Source organism: Acartia tonsa, chromosome 5 (genome assembly GCF_053477335.1).
Source record: "Acartia tonsa isolate MP-2025a chromosome 5, ASM5347733v1, whole genome shotgun sequence".
NCBI lineage: Eukaryota > Metazoa > Arthropoda > Copepoda > Calanoida > Acartiidae > Acartia > Acartia tonsa.
This window is the reverse complement of record NC_137264.1, coordinates 49,759,272-49,779,058: the sequence shown is the minus strand read 5'-3', so window position 1 is coordinate 49,779,058 and position 19,787 is coordinate 49,759,272. Positions and strand designations below refer to the sequence as shown.

The following is a 19,787-nucleotide window of genomic DNA, read 5'->3' as shown; positions in this document are numbered from 1 at the left end:
GGCTGCTTTACAACATATTTTTAAAAGCTATACTTTCCAACAATTAGAGTTAATCCGTGCGTCAGTCCGTAAAAGGATAGCTTTTATCGTTAATCTAGGAATATTTAAATAGTCCTGTATAATTCAAACTATGTCTGGTAATTCTTTTAATGATAAGGTACAATTATCATCTCACTTTCATGGTAAACATGTTAATTATAGATATTTTAATACCCTTTTTTAATTACATAATATTTATATTATCCTTATTTTTGAGAAATTATTTCTAGGGTGCTAGGATGAAGTAAAGCTTCTCCATAATCAACACTTAAATCTTTAAAAAATCAAGTATAGCGTCCGTATGGATTTTTATAGCTTTGCTTTCATGGATGTTGTCATCCTTGCTAAACTTTAAAATCTATATTTGGGTTGGAAATGGAAAAAAATGTTTGCATCTAAATGTAGTCTAGATAAGCCCAGGAATTCAGGGATAGGACAATTGATAACAAATTAATCTTTTTTTATGTGTCTAGTTTTGCGCTTGGTAGCTGGTAATTAATTGAGGAAAGAAAACCTTGTGAATAATATTAACCGCAGTTGTACTTTTCCTCCCGGAGTTAAGAGGAATGTTAAAATTTTATATCTTAAAGTAAACAGAGAAAAATAAATTCAAAAACAAGAAAAAAGACAACCAAGTTTTAAATATTTTAAAGTTTGAAAGATTTTAGTGTTAAACTAAATTCACAGTAAAAAAAGAGACTATTTTGTTTACTATTTATTTTCTATGGATACTTTTTGTAGTCAGATTACTGTCGCAGCGCTATTTTTGGACATTATCAATTTTGTTGATCTGATTTTTCTGGTATTCGAAGCTTTATATAGCTTTCAAAAATTGGGGGCTGGATTGGTTGGTACAAATAAGTAGTGTCCAGACTTTTCCACCAGTTCTTTAATCTTCAGAAGTGGTAATTTTGTCCATAATCGTCCATTGTCTTATTCCTTAGGATCCATGCAAATTTTATTACTAAGTAAAACTGGCCGTAAAGAAAAGTAAAGCACTGAAATTAGATCCATTTGAAAAGGATAAAATAAGATAAATTAAACAAGGATGACAACATCCATTGGAACAAATTAACATAATATATTTGCTTTGCTTTTATCATTGTGATTTATCGTCCTTTGAATCATCTTTCTAATCAGCAGATAATTACATCGAGAGTTTAAATGTCTAAAAATAATATGTTTCAAATACTTTCCGGTAATAATTACAGAATTGCTACACAGCCTAGATTATACCTTGTTGTTATAAGAATCAACACTGAAAGGTTGTAATACATAGGACGATTATAAAATTCTAAACCTATTTTCAGTGTAATACAAACCGACGGACCGACCCTGAATATAGAAAATCTTTGCTTTTTAAACGTAAGTAAGTGGAAGTATGATTGTCTATTAGGCAAGAATGTTGTACATAGATATACCATATTTGGTATTTTGCAATGAACTAGAAAAACCCAGGGAAGTAGGTATACACTATACAAAACCATCAAAATAATTTCTTAGAGGCATCTAGGGGAAGGATGGTAGGTAAATAGATCGTCCACTTTTGAATTTTAGTTTTTAAAAAGAAAAGTAACAAAATAATTTTCTTTTCTGGGGGTAGAGTTCCAGGGGCGATTTTCTTGGTAGGGTGGATTTCCCTCCTTTAATAAAATCATTCCTTATTACAAGCTTACCTGTACTGTAAATGAGAACCAAGTCGGTTCACTAGTTAGAGAGAAATTAGGCTACACAGAAAGACTTCTTGTTACTTTTATTTAAGGATAACCAAACTAAAAAGCTACAAGCAGAATTTTACACATAAGAAAATATGGGAAAATTGTGTTAACTTTCATTGCCCTATCCCTTTATTAGTAGCGAAGCTACTCTATAATTCACTTTGGCTGTCCGTCAGTTAGTCCGTCAGTAAGTCCGTAACGCTATGGGGGAAATGAGATGTACTCAGCTCCTATAAAAGATAGAATGCTTAAATTTTTGACAACATTCCCATCATTAAGGAGCACAATTATGTATAAAACATCAATGGCGGTAGGACCGCTTATTAGCAGGTTTTAGACTATTTTTATATTTTTCACATTTTTCTCCATATCTTCAGTGTTTTTTAGTTATAGATATCAAAATTAAATTTCCCGTCGTTTTTTGTGCTTCGCTACTTATGGATGTTGTCATCCTTGTTTATTGCTAAACTTCTATATTTAGACAATATTACCTTGTTAAATCCTTTTATATTCGCACAACAAATCATTATTTTTAGTAGCGCAGCTACTCTATAAGTTTGTCTGTACGTCTGAATATGCTACCGTCATTACGTACATCAGTTGACATTGTTAAGTAGTATTTGTTTGGGGGCATTTTTATTCCTTTTTAAACAGTTTTCACTTTTTCTAGTGGAGATTTCTCTTTCTAGGTTGAAGATATCATAACCTAATTTTTTTGGCTATTAATATAGCTACTTTAATTGTGAACATAATTGTTATTGTTAATAAAATTCAATATTTTAAAAAGGACTTTTTATATTTTATGCTATAAATATTTAAATTTGATCCTTATTCGAAAAACAGGAATATTTTAAGATAAAAAGACTTCAAAATAAGCCTAAAAACTATTGTTCAATTCAAGCATTTCTGAAAATTAAAGCTTTTTTTGTTCAGAAATTTAAAGAAATGAAGTATATTTCTAAGACACATTTCTAATAAAGTGTATTTATAAAACATACAAAAAATGGCTAATTATAGTGTAGGTTCTCTATTTTCTAAAATCCGTCCTTGAATATTGTATTTAATTATAAGCTAATGATTCAAATTTATATCAAAGAATAAGAGTAATTTCCCCTTATTCATAGATTGGAACTTCCCCTACCCCTTTCAAAAATGCACAAATAAAGTTATGTACGAAATGATAATTTAACAACTTTAAAAGAGTGAAAAAGTAATTTAATTCATCTTAAAACAGCTTTCCGCGGATATAAAAATGTACAATTATAAGATTAAAACCAGTTTTGTTAACCCCGAGATGCCGAAGGCACGGGCTAACAAAACCGGCGATACGATACATGATTTTTCAGCTGAGATCTGGTTCTTATCCACCGGATATTAATCGATTTCGAAATTTTTTTACAGCATAAAAGGCATTTCAGAATATATTATTGAAATTTACATTCAAGCAACAATTAATGGCATTGTCAATAAATCACTATATATGTGTATGGGAATGAGGAATTTCGCCGGAATTTATAAAAGATTTATGGGCTCTAATTATGCCTTCTTCATTTTTTGTAGCGCAGATACTCTTTTATTAGGGTTGGTCCGTCCGTACATCACAGACAGTTAGCCCTTTTCGTTGATTTGAACAGGTTAGAATTGTCCTATCGAGTCCAAACTTTGCATGGTGATTCCTGTAAGAGTAAGGTACGATTTAGAAAGCGTAGCAATTCTATAATCGTTACCAGAATGTCCGTACGTCCATTTTAAACATGTTGACTTTAATTTTTTTAAAACACATTTTAATCTGATAAAATTATCCGATTGATCTGATTTTTGGAATACTAATTCCTAGGACTACAAAGTACAATGTTATAAACGAAGCATCTCTATAATCATTCCTAAAAATGTAAGTATATCCTAAAACAATGTCCTGTATTTAATAATTTTTTAACTAATTTAACGTACAATTTTGTTTCGACTTTAATACATTTATAATTTGATTACTCAGTTCTGACACTATACTAATGTTCGTTTGTCCTACCGTTTCAGAGCTTCGCTTTTATGTATGTTGTCATCCTTGTTTGGTAGCGCAGCTACTCTAGTATTAGGTTATAAGTTTGTACGTCCCTATGCCTAAGGGTACTCAAATTTTACATCATACAGTCTCTGTGCAATTTTGCTTCATAGTTATTCTCTACGCATACGAGAACCCTATTTGTACTGTATTAAACTTTACTGTTTTCAAATCTAATCAATTTTATTGCTTTCTTTAGTTATTGCTGCGCTATTTAATGGCATAATTGTTCTTGTTTGAATATAATTATACACATATTTATTTTTGTCAAAACGTTACCGAAACCAAGGATGGCATGATCAATAAAGCGACGCTTATAAAAATATATTTGTTTTGATGATTTATTCATAGACACGGTTTAATTTCAGAATTTTGGACATTTTATTAAATAATTATTGTTTATTTGAATTATGTTTAGCGAATATGTGATTTTTTTCGCCCATAAAGGATATTTATTGCTTATCTTTTCAAAAGCTAAATGCAAGTTTGCAATAATATAGACAGGCGTACATTTAAATTTTGGTAATATTTATATGCTGTGAAAATATTTGTCAAGTTTAATTACAATCTTTAAATAAAGTCACTTGCATATGACTTACTCACAAAAAAGCTACGTAGATTTTACGAAAAAAGAGCAGAGGGGAGAAAAAGAGTAAGGGGCTTTTTCCTGTGTTTATAAGGTTAAGGTCCCCTAACCGTTCTGGAACTTTAAAGTGGGACAGTCATTATGTTAGACAAAAAAAATTTAAATCATTTGAATTTTTTTCATTAATAAGATTTGTGGAATTGGACATTAGATAAACTAATAGGTAGATTGTTCGAAGCTTTTTATAGTGCGTATAAAGAAATGACGCCATACAATAAAAATGACCAATAATAGGCCAATATACTGACTAAATTACCAATGGCGGGCCAGTAGACATCGTAATTGACCAATGGTAGGCCAGTGTGATATCATTTTTATAGGCACTATAAGAAGATTCAAATTCAAAATTCATAGTTTTAGATGGGTAAGTATTTTAGCTTGACTTAACTGCCGTTCCTTTCCATTATATATAATTACTAGCGGCTACGTCCCTAGAGGCCTCTAGTGGCACTTTAAATGTTTGGTGTTTTAAAAAAATAATACGATACCTTTCAATGTTGCGAAGGAGTCTCTATCAAATTGCTCCGATACTGGTGGTACCCTCCCCCAAATAGTTATAAACCTTCCCGGGACCTATGAGAAACTACCCTGTTAAGGAGAACCCGATCGGTTCAGCGGTTAGCGAGATCCTTCGGTACAGACATCCTGTTACTTTAGTATAAGGATTGGTATATAAAAGACAATTTGATGGACAAAACATATTCCGATAATAAAATAGTTGTGCTAAAAAAAGCAAACAAAAAGACTGTCCTTCTGAGTAATTTAGGATGAGCCTAATTAAGGCCTAAACTATGTGTTTTTTTATATAAAAAGCGGCTACAACCATAGCCTCTAAGGGCTTAGATTTAAACTATAGGATGCGCCGAAAGCCTCTATTTGGTTTTGTTATAATCATAATCATTTATACTTTCCTAACTAATTTTGTCCGCCTGTCTGTAACTTTAAGGGATTTTTTTGAAATTTTACAAAAAACTTAATGCTATATGCAATTTCTTTAAAATAATCCCCAGACCAATTAATATATAGCTCAATATGATTTTATATTTTTTCTTCGCTATCTATGTATGTTGCAAGTCTTGTTTATTTTTGATGATATTTATTTAATTGTGAGTGGAAATATATTTTTACACGGGATGGAACGCTTCCTTTAAATTCCCAAGGATTAAGGAATAGCACCAATAATGATGAATTAATCCTCTTATCAAATTTTTATGTTTTACAGTCTGCTTTCAGTAGCCGATAAATAATACCTAGTGGAAATTCGGAGTTTAAAATTAATTTGATCTTCATTGTTTTTTCCCCTTCCTTTTCAAATAAACTTTGATTTCTCAATTTTAAAAGTACACATAAATTCATCATACCTTAATGCTGCATTTATTTGGCTTATATATAATAAGATATATAAGTTTTCCGGAATTGTAATGTAGGGAGTAGATTTGAAATCTGCATTAAATTTTAAGGATTTTTTATAAAATTCGTTTTTTGTATAATTCTTTATCTAAAAGCGGAAATATAAATTAAGTTAATTAATTTTGGCATCTGTGATTGGTGGATTTAAAAAATCTGCGCTTTGATTGGATGTCGTACATCATTCAACCAATTAGAGCGCAGGTAGTTTAAAATCCACCTATCCTATTGGTCAAAATTAATTAACTTAAAATGTGTTTTCGCTTTTAGATAAAGAATTTTACAAAAAACGAATTTTATAAAAAATCCTTAAAATTTGATGCAGATTTCAAATCTACTCCCTACATTAAAATTCCGGAAAACTTATATCTCTTAATATATAACCCAAAGTTGTATCACCAGATTATCTTACTCGTTGGCTAAAAAAATTCTTTAGGACTTTTACTGAATTGTGATGGTCGGTTGCAAACTACAAGCGTTCTAACTTTTCAACTAATAATTTTAACATTGAGAAGGGGTAGTTTTGTAGATAAAAATTGATTGTCTTATCCCTTAAGATCCCTGGTTTTCCATCAGTCACTGATCAGTTGTAATAAGGGATTTGGGGGATGGAACGTTGGTGACGTTAATTCAATCTTCCCCCAAAATTTTTATGATTAGTTTTAGAGGAGAAGAAATGGTTGTAATAAATTTAACTGCCATTGTTTCCTCCCTCCCTGACTTGTAATCAACAACAGTTACAATCAAAAAATATTTTTTTCTAATCATTTGATGAGTTTTTTTATTGTTTTCTTTACACGTTGAAAAATTGATTTATTATTTTTTTTCTTCATAAAGTAGCGCAGCTACTCTATTTTTTTAATATTACTCTGTTTAAACACACTTTTATAGACTAGTAGACGCATTAAGAAAAAACACCATATTTGGAAGGGGGGGGGGCCCGGGGGGGGGAGGGGTTGATTCAATTCCTTCCCCATATTTTATAATAATTTTTCTCGTACCCATTCGAATCCGGTGGATAGGAACCGGTTCTCATCCATACGAAAAAACTATGTCTAGCATCGTATTATATCCAGCTTACTACGAATATAAAAAAATTCTATATCCGCGGAAAGCTGTTTATAATACGATGCGAGAAATAACTATTAGAACATTTAAAAATTATTATAAAATGAAACATGTTTTATTTTTAAAAGCGAAGCTTTTCTATAATTAGGGTCGGTCCGTCCGTCCGTCCGTACGTCCGTCCGTCCGTCCGTCCGTCCGTACGTCCGTCCGAGATAGATAGCTTTTATTCGTTAATTTAGGCATGTTAAAATTGTCCTATCGATTTCAAACTTTGCATGATGATTCCTGTAGTAGTTGGGTACAATTTAGAAAGCGTAGCAACTCTATAATCATTACCAGAATGTCCGTACGTCAATTTTAAACATGTTAATTTTTCTACTTTTTTAACAACAAATTTTCAAGTGTTTTAATTATCCGTTTGATCTGATTTTTGGTATATTGATTCCTGGGACAACAAAGAACAATATTATAAGCGAAGCAACTCTATAATCAAGTCCAAGAATGTAAGTATGTCCATAAACATTATCCTGTTTTTAAGCAGTTTTTCAACAAATTTACCTACAATTTTGATTCGACATTTATACATTTATGTTCCGATTTTTCAGATACTATACAAGTGTTAATGTCCGTTTGTCCTACCGTTTCAGTGCTTCGCTTTTATGGATGTTGTAATCCTTGTTTTTTCTTCAAATAAATTTCATGTATTCTAAAAACCATTGAACTTTTATTTTAAATGCTCTGTTTTTTTGACAAGATAATCATACGTATTCTATTTTATTCTAAAAATTCTAAATAAAAAAAGTTAGGAATAGAGATTTGTTTTCAGAAAAAATATTGGGGCAAGGCTGTCTCTATAAGTAGGATATTTCCGAACGATGTAACGGGTGTAACTCTGTTAAATAAATTGATTAAAGCATCCTTGTTTATTGATTACTTTTAAAAAAATTTAATGATACCTAAGACAGTTAGGGAGTTGAATCCATTTTTATAAAAGCATCATCAACGCCGATACGTTTTTTGAAATGTACCATTCACCTTTCAATAGAGACGAAACTGGAAAGGTACATTTATGTTTACATATCAGCGTATTCATAAATATTGATTTCCTATTTAAATCGACATAATAGAAATGGTATATTCTAGTTATTATTTTTATTTTACATAAATTTTTTTAGTTATAAATAGTATTTTATACATTTCTACGATTAACATAATTTAAAAATAATATGTATGATTTCAATTATATCGATGTTAAAAGTGTAAACCACCATTCCAGTTTCGCCTCTCTTGAAAGTGAAATCTTACATTTCAAAAATCGTATAGGCATTGATGATATCATCACCAAGAGAGGCAAAATTAAAATGGTAGATTACAAAAATCATATCAGCGTTGATGATATCATCACCAAGAGAGGGGAAAGTGGAATGGTAGATTATGTTTTTTAAAGGGTCCAAACCATAATCATAGATTATATTTCTGCTTCTATAAAAATGGATTCAACAACTTAACTGTAAGAGAGCAATATTGTGGTTTATTGACAATGCCTTTCAAAATAATATTTTGGTCATTATTAGGTTGTATTGATTTTCAAAATAAATCACTTTAAACTATACTACAGATTTATAATTTACTCTATTTTATTTCTACGAATATCGTTTTTATTTTTCAAAAAAATAATTATTAATGATCTACATATGTATTATCAGGATTATTAGGATAGCATAATATGGATTTTTTTCTTTTCCCAAATTTAATCAGTAGGTAAAATTTTAAAATTTAAATTCACCAATAAACAAGAAAGGAGTCAGCCAATCAGTCGGTTGGACACAACTTAGCTGTAGTATTTTTTTCGTTTCCCATCCCTTTGTCCCTGGAAGTAACAGATGTTATGAAAAATAATTTAGCTTTCTAAACCCTCTAGCCCAACTCTGCCCTGTAGATGGATATAAATCAATCAATCAATATAAATTATTATCAATTCCTTAAAACCAGGGATCTAAAGGGATAAGACAATGGCCGATAAATTGTTTACATCCCCAATAATGATACACAAAATAACCTCACCTGCAGATTACAATAAGTGGTTAAAACGTTTGTACACTCAACTTAATGAACCACAAATCAAAATTCAATAAAAGTCTCCAAGGTTGTTAAGCCAACGAATAAGCAAATATTATTTTAAGACTTTGGCGACTAGTGTAATAATATTTTTGTAAAATATTCCCTTAAACAATTATATATAATAAACATATTAAGTTTGATATTTTTTTTTAGGTAAGATAAATAATTTCAAATAAATGAGGCCTGCATAGTTTAGGTAATATTTTTTTTGCTAAATAGATTTAATCAACTATTCTTTTTCTTTTTGAGTTTAAAGGAATTTTACAAAACTAATTAGAGGCCCCTATTATATTCTCTCAGTCTCATTTTAGCGGTTGGTGCTTTCAGTCGCATTCAGCCGTCAATTAAGCGAGTGGTTTTGGTGGTAGCTGCGACTTTTTAACTCATTTGCAGCTGCCGAGCCATTTAAACTCCCAAAGTTAGAATAAAGTTTAGAATATGAAAAAATTAATGTTTGAAATATATATAGAAACAAATATACATACAAAACCATATCGGAACAGCTTTGCTTTTTGTTGTAAGAAAAATTAAAAGGTAATTAATCAACTTGGCAATGAGTTATGAATAGCGGGGTTTTACCATGGTGAAGAGGATAGGGTTATTTTAATTTATATACACCTATTAGCAACTACGCCCCTAGAGACCTACACGGGCACTTGGAAGGGGGAGAGGGAGAGTTTTAAAAAGAAAAAGTTTTAAAAAGAATTTTGGAATATTTTGGAGGGTAGTGGTATAAATAGATAATTATAAATCTTTTCTGTACCTGTGAAATAATTTTGAAGGGGAACCTTATCGATTCAGCGTTTAGTGGGATCTTTCGGGACGATCACACAGACGGACAGACATCCTGTTACTTTTATATGTAGGATTTCTTTTCCCCGTTATAAATATAAGGTTACGAGTACAATATAAAGTTAAGAACTAGGGACAGATGGATTAATTGTCATTGTCCTATACCTGTACCCCTGGATAAGTCTAGTTTGGTTTTGCTAAGATTCTACAAAAATTTTAGAGTTAGGTTTAAAGATTCACAATAATTGTTACATACTGCTGCTATGTTAGAGACGTGATATTGATTATATTAGGACCATAAATAGACTTAACTCATATTGCCAAATATATTTAAAACCTGCAGTTAAAGGGTTGGTTGATTATTGCTTAATGATCAAAATAATTCTTTTAAGAGCCACCGAGTAGATCGATGTTGAATGATTATTAATTTACAGACAAGAACCCTGCAATCAATGGCTTGGTTGTCTTTTATGTCTTTTTTGTCCAACATTAACACAACTTAGTAAAATTTTGTAGAATTGTTCTTACGATTCCATATCTCTAATCTTAGAAATATTTAAATATTAGTTTAGACTTGTTAAGAAGTAACTCCCAACTTTTTGCTGATTTGTTAAAATTTTATGATTTCTTACATCTTTCTCACTTTATGAACTTCTTTTTAGTAGCGCAGCTACTTCATAACAGGAGTGTGTCCTAATGTTTATCCCTAAAACAATCTTTTTTTAAAAATCCAACAATATTTCTTGTTAACACTGGTTGAACTTAAATTTTTTGTATCTTGGCCATTTATGACGTTTTATGGGGTTTGTATGTCTGTCTACTAAAAAGGCATCATTTCTTTATATGAAAAGTAACAAATTTTAGATTTTATTGTACATTAGAATGATCCAATTAATGCCATTAATCCTGGCATTGATTAAAGATGAAACAAAACCAAATTTTTAATTTCTTACAGTTATTTTTATCCTTTTCTGAAATCCAACTAACTTTCTTGATTTATTTCACAGTTTAATTTTCCTCTCTTACTCTTTTACAAATTAAGCAAGGATGAAATACTCCATGAAAACCTCAACATGTTACAAAGACTGGCTTACAGAGACAGAAAATTATAAAGTTGCTACGATTGTTCATTCTCAATCGTCCTTGGAGTCGCAATATATAGGATAACATAGGATAGTTATATCATGTATTTAAAAAAAAATCAAAAGCATACAGCTTAAAAGGTTTACTACACTTAACCTAGCGCTAAAGAAGTTTAAAATGGTTAATTTGGTTTAAAAATAATAAGGTGATTTCACAACTCCTTACAGAATTACGTATACAACCATGATAATAAACTGTATTTTTTAAATAATGATATCACAACAGATTTTTATTTTATAAAAAATCTTACTCATCAATGAAAGATTTTTCAATTATTTGTTATTTGTCAAATGAAAACAATCGCAGTTGAAAAAAAAGGACAAATATTCATTAAAATAAACGTCATGGATTTTTTGTATAAGCGAAGCCACTCTTAAACTTAAGCCTAAACATTTATCCGTTCTACTGATCGTCAGCAAAGAAAATCGAACCCAGTAAAAGTGTCGGACTGATAATGACGTAAAAAAAATAATTAGCCAATGAGAGGCCACTATAAATTTTACTATTGGTCAATAATGGCCTCTCATTGGCTAATTTTTATTTTTACGTCATAATCAGTCCTACACTATTACTGGGTTCAGAAAATCAACGTAAAATGACACCAACTTCCTTATTTGGTGGCAGATTAAACTTATCAACAAAATATAATAAGCAATTCAGCTATATGTATTATTAAGAAATTTAAAACTTTAAAATTTACTTTTCTGTTCGTTTTTATTTAAATGTAGCTGCTCTACTTATGGACATAATTGTTTATATTTTTTATGATAATTTAAATTTCTATCGCTGGTAGGTAAGTCGTAAAACAATCAATTCATATTTACAAGGCAAAGACAGAAATTATTTCAAGTGTGCATTCACATCTGCAAACGAATCATATTATCAAATAATTAGAACCAAGAACAGAGCCTTGTGGTACTTCATGTGTGGGGTGTGCATCCACTTCTGCACATGTATCATATTATCAAATAATTAGAACCAAGAACAGAGCCCTGTGGTACTCCATGTGTGGGGTGTGTATCCACTTCTGCACATGTATCATATTATCAAATAATTAGAACTAAGAACAGAGCCCTGTGGTACTCCATGTGTGGAGTGTGCATTCACTTCTATACATGTATCATATTATCAAATAATTAGAACCAAGAACAGAGCCCTGTGGTACTCCATGTGTTGGGTGTGTACTCACTTCTGCACATGTATCATATTATCAAATAATTAGTTCCAAAACAGAGCCTTGTGGTTCATTTTAATTTTACCACTTTTTGGGTGGAAAAAACTAGGGGAGGGGGGGGGGTAATGAAATATTTATGTTGCAGCCGTGGAAAAAAATAAATCTTGTGCAGAATAAACACCACTGAAAATCTATGTACATGGTATTTAATGCGGAATCGAATGCACACTACAAATCCTTGTCAAGAATTTCTGTTTTTCCAATAACTACCTACATGTTAAAATAAATATATTTTCAATTATATGATAAATTGATGACACTCATGTCATAAGAGGATCAATTTTTAGCTTGATATTGCTGATTTACTCTTAGACTTTAATGTTGAATTGTATAAAGACTTATATTGTTGCGCTACTTGTGAACTTTAATGTTGAATTGTATAAACACTTCTCAAATTGTGAACAACCATCACACTCTATCCGTCAATTTTCAACAGTTTTTAAAAATATTAAATTTTTTAACAGAATTATTAACTTTAACTCATCATCATGTTTAAACACTACTCTACCCCTAGTTATCATAAACCTATCACTACGTGTTATGACCCCTGCGGGGCTTCTTTTATCTCTACTAAACCTAACCTAACCTGGAATAAACACCAAAAATACGTTCTTACTAAAAAGTCTGGTTGTGGATAAGATTTAATATGAGGGAAACCGCTCGAAACAACTCGATGGGACAATTCTAACATTTAAAAATTAACCTTCTATCATATTCGTTACGAACTATGGACGAAAGTTTGGATATAATTTTTTAAAAAATGGTTTAAAACCTGAACCCTTAAGAATGCGCTGCCACTTGCTACTTTTGTTAGGTGGAACAAAAAATTAGATATTTAAAATTTAAAGATTATGATTTATAATTTGTGAGCATGATTTCTACATTCAATCAATTGTTTATATTAAAATTTTAATGGTACTATATGTATAATCTGTAATCATAGCTAATATGACAAAGCATTAATAATCCTAACATAAAAAACTAGCGGATACGCCTCTAGAGGCCTCTAAGGGCACTTGAAAAGGGGGAGTTGAATCCCAAAACAATTTTGTTTTAAAATAGATTTTTTTTAAAGTAAAAGTAAAACAATTTATTTGGGGGGGGGATCTATTCCTTCCCGGGACCTATGAGAAGCTACCATGTAAAGGAGAACCCGATCGGTTCAGCGGTTAGCGAGATCCATCGGTACAAACAGACACACAGACAGACATACATCCTTTTACTTTATTATAAGGATTGTAAAGTATTTGTTTGTTACTTTTGATCTATCTAACCACAACTATAAAAGCTTTACATAGGCCCCCGGAATGGTTTTATGCTATATTAATTGAACAAAGTCTTATGTCTATGCCCCCTCCAATACAGATGCTATGGGCAGTATGGGCTTATGTTGAAAATATAACAACATAAATATTTAGAAGGATATTTTGTCTTCCTTTGACCTATCTCTATCTATCTATAGCCGGCCCTGAAAAAAATCAATTTTCTAAAAACTGATGAATTTTGCATAAGTTTTAGGTTAATGATATTGTGTATAAAAATCATCTAAAAAAGAACATTTATGTTCATAGATAGCGCAACAATTTAAAAGATTAAAAGATATTATTATTATTTAGATTATTTTAAAAAGCAATATACAATATATTTAAAATCAGCCAATAAACGAATAATTTTGCTAACAATCAGATAGAACGGACACACTATTTACATGCTCGTACTATGACGGTCGGCCGGACAAACGGACATACCCTTATAGAGTAGCAGCGCTGCTAAAAAAAAGGGCGGAAAAGTCCATCAAAAAGCATAAAAACTTTCTTGGTATTATTGAAACCAAAATTGGCCCTCCCTAATGCATGGTAGAGCGCGTCATTAGGGACAGGGGAATTTATTCTGATGGGAAATAAGGTTTTTTCTAGGGGGAGGGGGGTGGGGGATTTATACAATGTTTCACTAAATGGCGTAGAATGCAGTGCCGTCCGTCGTTGGAGGGTTCAAATCTTATCCCAAATCGCATCATAAACAAAAGACCTTAAAAGTTACTGCTGCTATGTCAGATGCGCGACACTAGTTAAAGTAAAGGGAAATCCCTTAAAACAGAAAATAATTGCAACCCATAATCATTGCGAGTTGAGTTAGGTGTTATTAAAAAGGTTTGGCTCTGCATTGTTATCAACCACCCACATGGGGTTAAATCAGGTGTTTCGCGGATACGCACAACCTAACCTTCCTTGATTGTAAAATCTTAATTGATTATTTACATCTTTTTGTGTCAATCTTTTCTTTACAAAATTTTCTTCAGAATTGCTATCCCTTACAAAGACTGATTGTGTGTGAGTTTTAGACCATAGATCTCATCACAACTAATCAAACTTCTTAAACAAAAGTTAGTAATACTGCATTGGTCCATATACAGGCATGATGTATTGTCATGTGTATTCGAAACTTTTAGACAAAAGTTATGCAATGAAAGGTTTGGATTTTTATGATATTAATAATTAAAGAGAGCAAATAATCCTCTGCTAATTTTTTGAAATTTGTTTCTTCTAATCTTATATTATTCTATACAATTTATTAGTTTTTAAAAGCAAAGCTTTTCTATAATTAGGGTCGGTCCGTCCGTCCGTACGTCCGTCTGTCCGTACGTCCGTAACGGATAGCTTTTTTCGCTAATTTAGGCATGTTAGAATTGTCCTATTGATTTCAAACTTTACATGGTGATTCCTGTAGTAGTTAGGTACGATTTAGAAAGCGTAGCAACTCTATGATCATTACCAGAATGTCCGTACGTCCATTATGTTGATTTTTTTACTTTTTTTAACAACAAATTTTTATGTGATCTAATAATCCGATTGATCTGATTTTTGGTATACTGATTCCTGGGACAACAAAGTACAATATTATAATCTAAGCAACATTATAATCAAGTCCTAAAAATGTAAGTATGTCCATAAACATTATTCTGCATCAAGCAGTTTTCAACAATTTTACTTACAATTTTGCTTCGACATTTATACATTTATATTCTGATTATTCAGTTCTGACATTATACAAGTGTTAGTGTCCGTTTGTCCTACCGTTTCAGTGCTTCGCTTTTATGGATGTTGTCATCGTTTTAAATATAGTGCTTTTAACTGATATTATTATGCATTGCTATTATAAGGACATTTTACCTAATGTTAACATCGACTTTACAGTTTAAGTTTATTAAAACTGCTTGAAAGCTATATCTTCAACTTTAGCAGCAGATACTTTGACTAAAATGTATACAGATTTCACACAATTATGAGAAATTTCCCGTTTAGCAGTCGCGAAGAACGTCTTGGCGGTTGTGGAAAGGGGGAGGTGGTATTATAGAAAAGGGGTGCACGTAAATTTTCCCTTACCCTCACCACCCCCCGTTGCAGAGCATTTATGGGGTAAAAGAGGATAACTCCCCCCCCCCCCCCACCCACCCCCTGGCGTGTCCAGTTTGTTTGATATAGTTTGGTCGCGTGGTGGTGGTCGGAGGTGGGAGAGTCCACACAAAACAACAAAATTAAATTCACATTTTTTTGTGTTACATTTTAAATGTTTTTTCATTAAAAGCTTTGTCTAAACATAAAATTTCAATAGTATAAGTCGTTCAATTTGCATTGTTTTAAGGGGTTATTAATGGCTTATTATCGATATTATGTTATAAAAGCTGACATTTGCCTTTTATTTAAATCGACATTGTCAGTCAACAAAAATACCAGAATTATATACGAGATAAAGCGTAAACTTAATAAAATAAATCAAATTTGTTAAAAATTTTAAAACATTTTTTATTATTTGAAAATTTAATGTTTAATCTAAAAATAATAGAGGGAAGAAGGGGTTGTAGAATAATCTACAATCTTGTAGATCTTTCACAATATCTTATCAAAATTTGCTTTAAAAAACGTTGTGCTATTTTATTTTTGCTGTTTTGCTGACACTCCAATTGGCGTGTTTGCTCTAGTATGGTCTTTACTGGGGTGATTTACTTGTACACCTCTTCAGTTTCATTTAAAGACACAAGCAAGGCGTAGTGATATATCTCAGTTACAAATTAACCATATTTTTATTTTAGTTATTAAATTAACCCTTGTGTGCTGTTATTTTATCAACATAACTCTGTTAGAACTTGTGGCATTTTGTCAACTTGAATAAAAGTGGCAATATCTTGTTTGAATGTATTAACTGACGTTTATTTATCCTCTGATATAAAGTAGTAAGATCTCAGAAATGTTTGTCCAAATTTGTTGTACTTTATAGTGGAGCTTTATAAGTGTCTTGGGGTGGTTTCGGGCTATGATATAATTACTCCAAACTTTTCGCAGATGAATATCTCAAGATTATATCAATTGTTTTATAATGTTACTAGCTGCTATGCCCCTAGAGGCCTCTAGTGGCACTCTAAATGTTTTTTTTTATAAAAAAAATAATACGTAACATATTTATGTTGTGTTCAAGTCTCTACGATTTTTTTGTGATTTCTCTTGGGGGGGTGGTAGTACCATCCCCCAAAATAGTTATAAACCTTCCCAGGACCTATGAAAAGCTACCCTGTTAAGGAGAACCCACTCAGTTCAGCGGTTAGCGAGATCCTTCGATACAGACAAACAGACTGACAAACAAACAAATAGAAATCCTGTTACTTTTTCATAAGGATTTTACATCAGAACTCTATGTATTATTAATGTTAAATCTTTTAATTAACCTTTGCATTAAACTTGTCCTTGTTACCTATTGTTTATGTTACAAACGAACCGCGATTAATGTTGCGCGCTTCGCGCGCAAACGAAATGTGAATATGTAATAATAATATTGTTTATTGTCAATATGTATTTACACCCAAAGACAATTAACATTGAAAACTAGATTCAGGCATTTTAAGGGATAAGACAATGGACGATAAAATTATGTACAATTCCAATCGTGATAACAATATTTACCCCTTCTATATTTTATAACTAGCGGCTACGCCCCCTAGAAGCCTCTAGGGGCACTTAAGGTTGGAGGGGGTAAAAGTCGACCTCATCCCATTTTAAATTTGTGTTTAGAAGAATCCAAAAATTATTTTTTTTGGGGGGGGGGGGGTAGAGGAGTGAAGACACCCTCCCAAAAAATAGTTGAAGACCTTCCCAGGTCTTATAAGAAGCTTCACTGTAAAGGAGAACAATATCGGTTCAGAGGTTAGCGAGATCCTTCGGGACAGACAAAAAACCCTTGCTACTTAATATAAATATTAGGATTATTATTGGAAAGGTTTGGACAGTACTTGTTTGTACCATATCAGATCAGGAATTGTCATAAAATATCCCAAAGTATTTAAGGCAGCGAATGAGACAACTTATTTATAAAAGTTTGAGTACTAGTACAAATTACAGACCAATGTTCCCTCTCTCCCTGTCTGGATATACTTACATCCTTACTGTTTCATTGTTGACATCAAATTATTGGAATGAAATTTTAAAATTGGCATAATTGGTGCATTTTCTTCCTTTTCAATATAATTTCATTGATGCTATATGACATTTCTATGTATATACTATATGAATAGAACTGTTTTATACCCTTTTCATAATTATCTTCATTATTTACAAGCAGCTACGCCCCTAGAGGTTTTTGGCACTTGAACAAAAAATTACCGAAAAATGTTGAAGTTTCCTTTGAATTGCTCCACTCCTTATGGATCTAGCAGTACTTGTTTTGAAAGAATTTTTAATTGCATCAAAAGAAATGAAGTTTGATAAGATCTGTAGAGCCTTTCTGTCAAAGATATTGATTTACCTCACCAATTTTTAACATTATGCAATTCGTCAAATTTTGAAGAAAAAAAAATTGACCATTATCTCATGTAGCCCTCAGTGGGGTAGTTATCACCCCCCCCCCCCCTCCTCCGCACAAAACCTTAGGAAAATTTTCTATGAAAGTACTGAGGTGGTTTCTTAAAAAATTTGCCCCACTAATCGCTTAGTGGGGCAAAATTGTTTATGTGAAAAATCCTCCAAAATCACATAAAAAATCTACATAAATTAAATAAAATCTTATGTTCATAACCCTTCTATGATTTTGTTTAAGAATCCACCTCTGTTATTTATTTACATTATTTATGTCTTATTTGTGATAGTTTAGGTTAGGTTCAAATAGCCAAATATGGACGTTTACTTTGACTAACTATTGAGTTTTTATTTTACATGAAATCTAATCTAAAATTTAAAAATCTCGTTTCATTTCTCGAATATAAACCCCACACCTACAACTTTTTTGTTTTGGCTGGGGGGATGTTTAGTCCACAAATGATATAAGGGTTTTACTTTATTTGTTGAAAGAATTATTTTTTTTTTTTATAAAGAAAGTAGGTATCAATTTAAATTTTATTTTTAAGATAGCCACTAAAGGATCTATTTCAGAGCTACTGGCTTCGCCCCTTATGCCTTTAGAATATTTGGGTAAAGTCCTTTTTGTGACAACGCCTCTTAAGGGGCGGTTCGTCGTATTTTTTTTTATTAACTTTGATAGGTTATTTTCGGTTAGGTTAGGTGATTGCCCTGCAGGGGTTAGGTAAGTGGCCCCGCAGGGGATAGAAATAGGAGAAAAGCTACTGTGAAAATACGACGAAACTGCCCTTTAGAGGCGTTGTCACAAAAGGGACTATACCCCAAAATTGCTCTCTTTTACTAAAGCAAAGACATATTTTATTGTGTTTATTTATTTAAGAAAATGGGCGATTTATTCATCCCCATCCCTTAATTTTCACCTTTGTAAGATATCTATAATACAAAGTAGAATGATGTCTGTTTGTCCGTCTGTCTGTCTGTCCGTCCGCTGAACCGATCGGATTCTACTCTTCAGGGAATATACCTACTGGTCCTGTGGTGGTTTTAGGCTATTTACATCCCCACCCCCCCCCCCCCCCCAAAAAAAAAATGAAAAAAATCCCGAAATTAGTGTTGGCATCTCCAGAGGTACTTTTTAATTACCTCTTGGGGCAAAGCCCTTAGAGGCTAGGGGCGAAGCCGCTAGTTAACTATAAGGAAAAGAAATGGTGGAATATTATTAACCTTTGTTGTCCCCTCCCTCCCTGATTTATATACTTGTGTGACAAATGACTGTGTAAGTGTGAATTAGTTTTTTAGAAATTTTGGAAGAATTTAGTAAAAGTTCAGTAATTGTCATTAGTAACAAGGATTATTATATCCATAAGAAGCGCAGTAAAAACAGTATTTTAATTGTAAATCTAGCTATTTGCAATAAATAAAACATAAGTTATGTTTTAACTCATGAAACCAATCACTAAAATTGAAGTGACAAACCCTAGATATAGAGTAGCTGTGCTATTAACAAAAGACAGCTGTGTTTAATAAAGAACAAGAATGAGTTTTTTAAAGGAAAAGTAGCTTTTAAATATAATAAATATGCAAGAAAATGATAGATTCAGAGCAAAATCAACTGAAATGGAATTTTTTCAGATATTTTTGAAGGATAATTTTTTTGTAGACTTAAAATTTAAATGATTAATGTCGAATATTTGTTATTAGATAATAGTAGTTATCC

At 31.6% G+C, this 19,787-nt stretch overlaps 1 protein-coding gene across 1 annotated transcript in view; it reads left to right on the top strand.

Annotated features, from left to right (window-relative positions):
* Positions 1 to 19,787, top strand: part of LOC145319733 (uncharacterized) — a 94,127-nt gene that overhangs the window by 5,385 nt on the left and 68,955 nt on the right. The window lies entirely within an intron of this gene.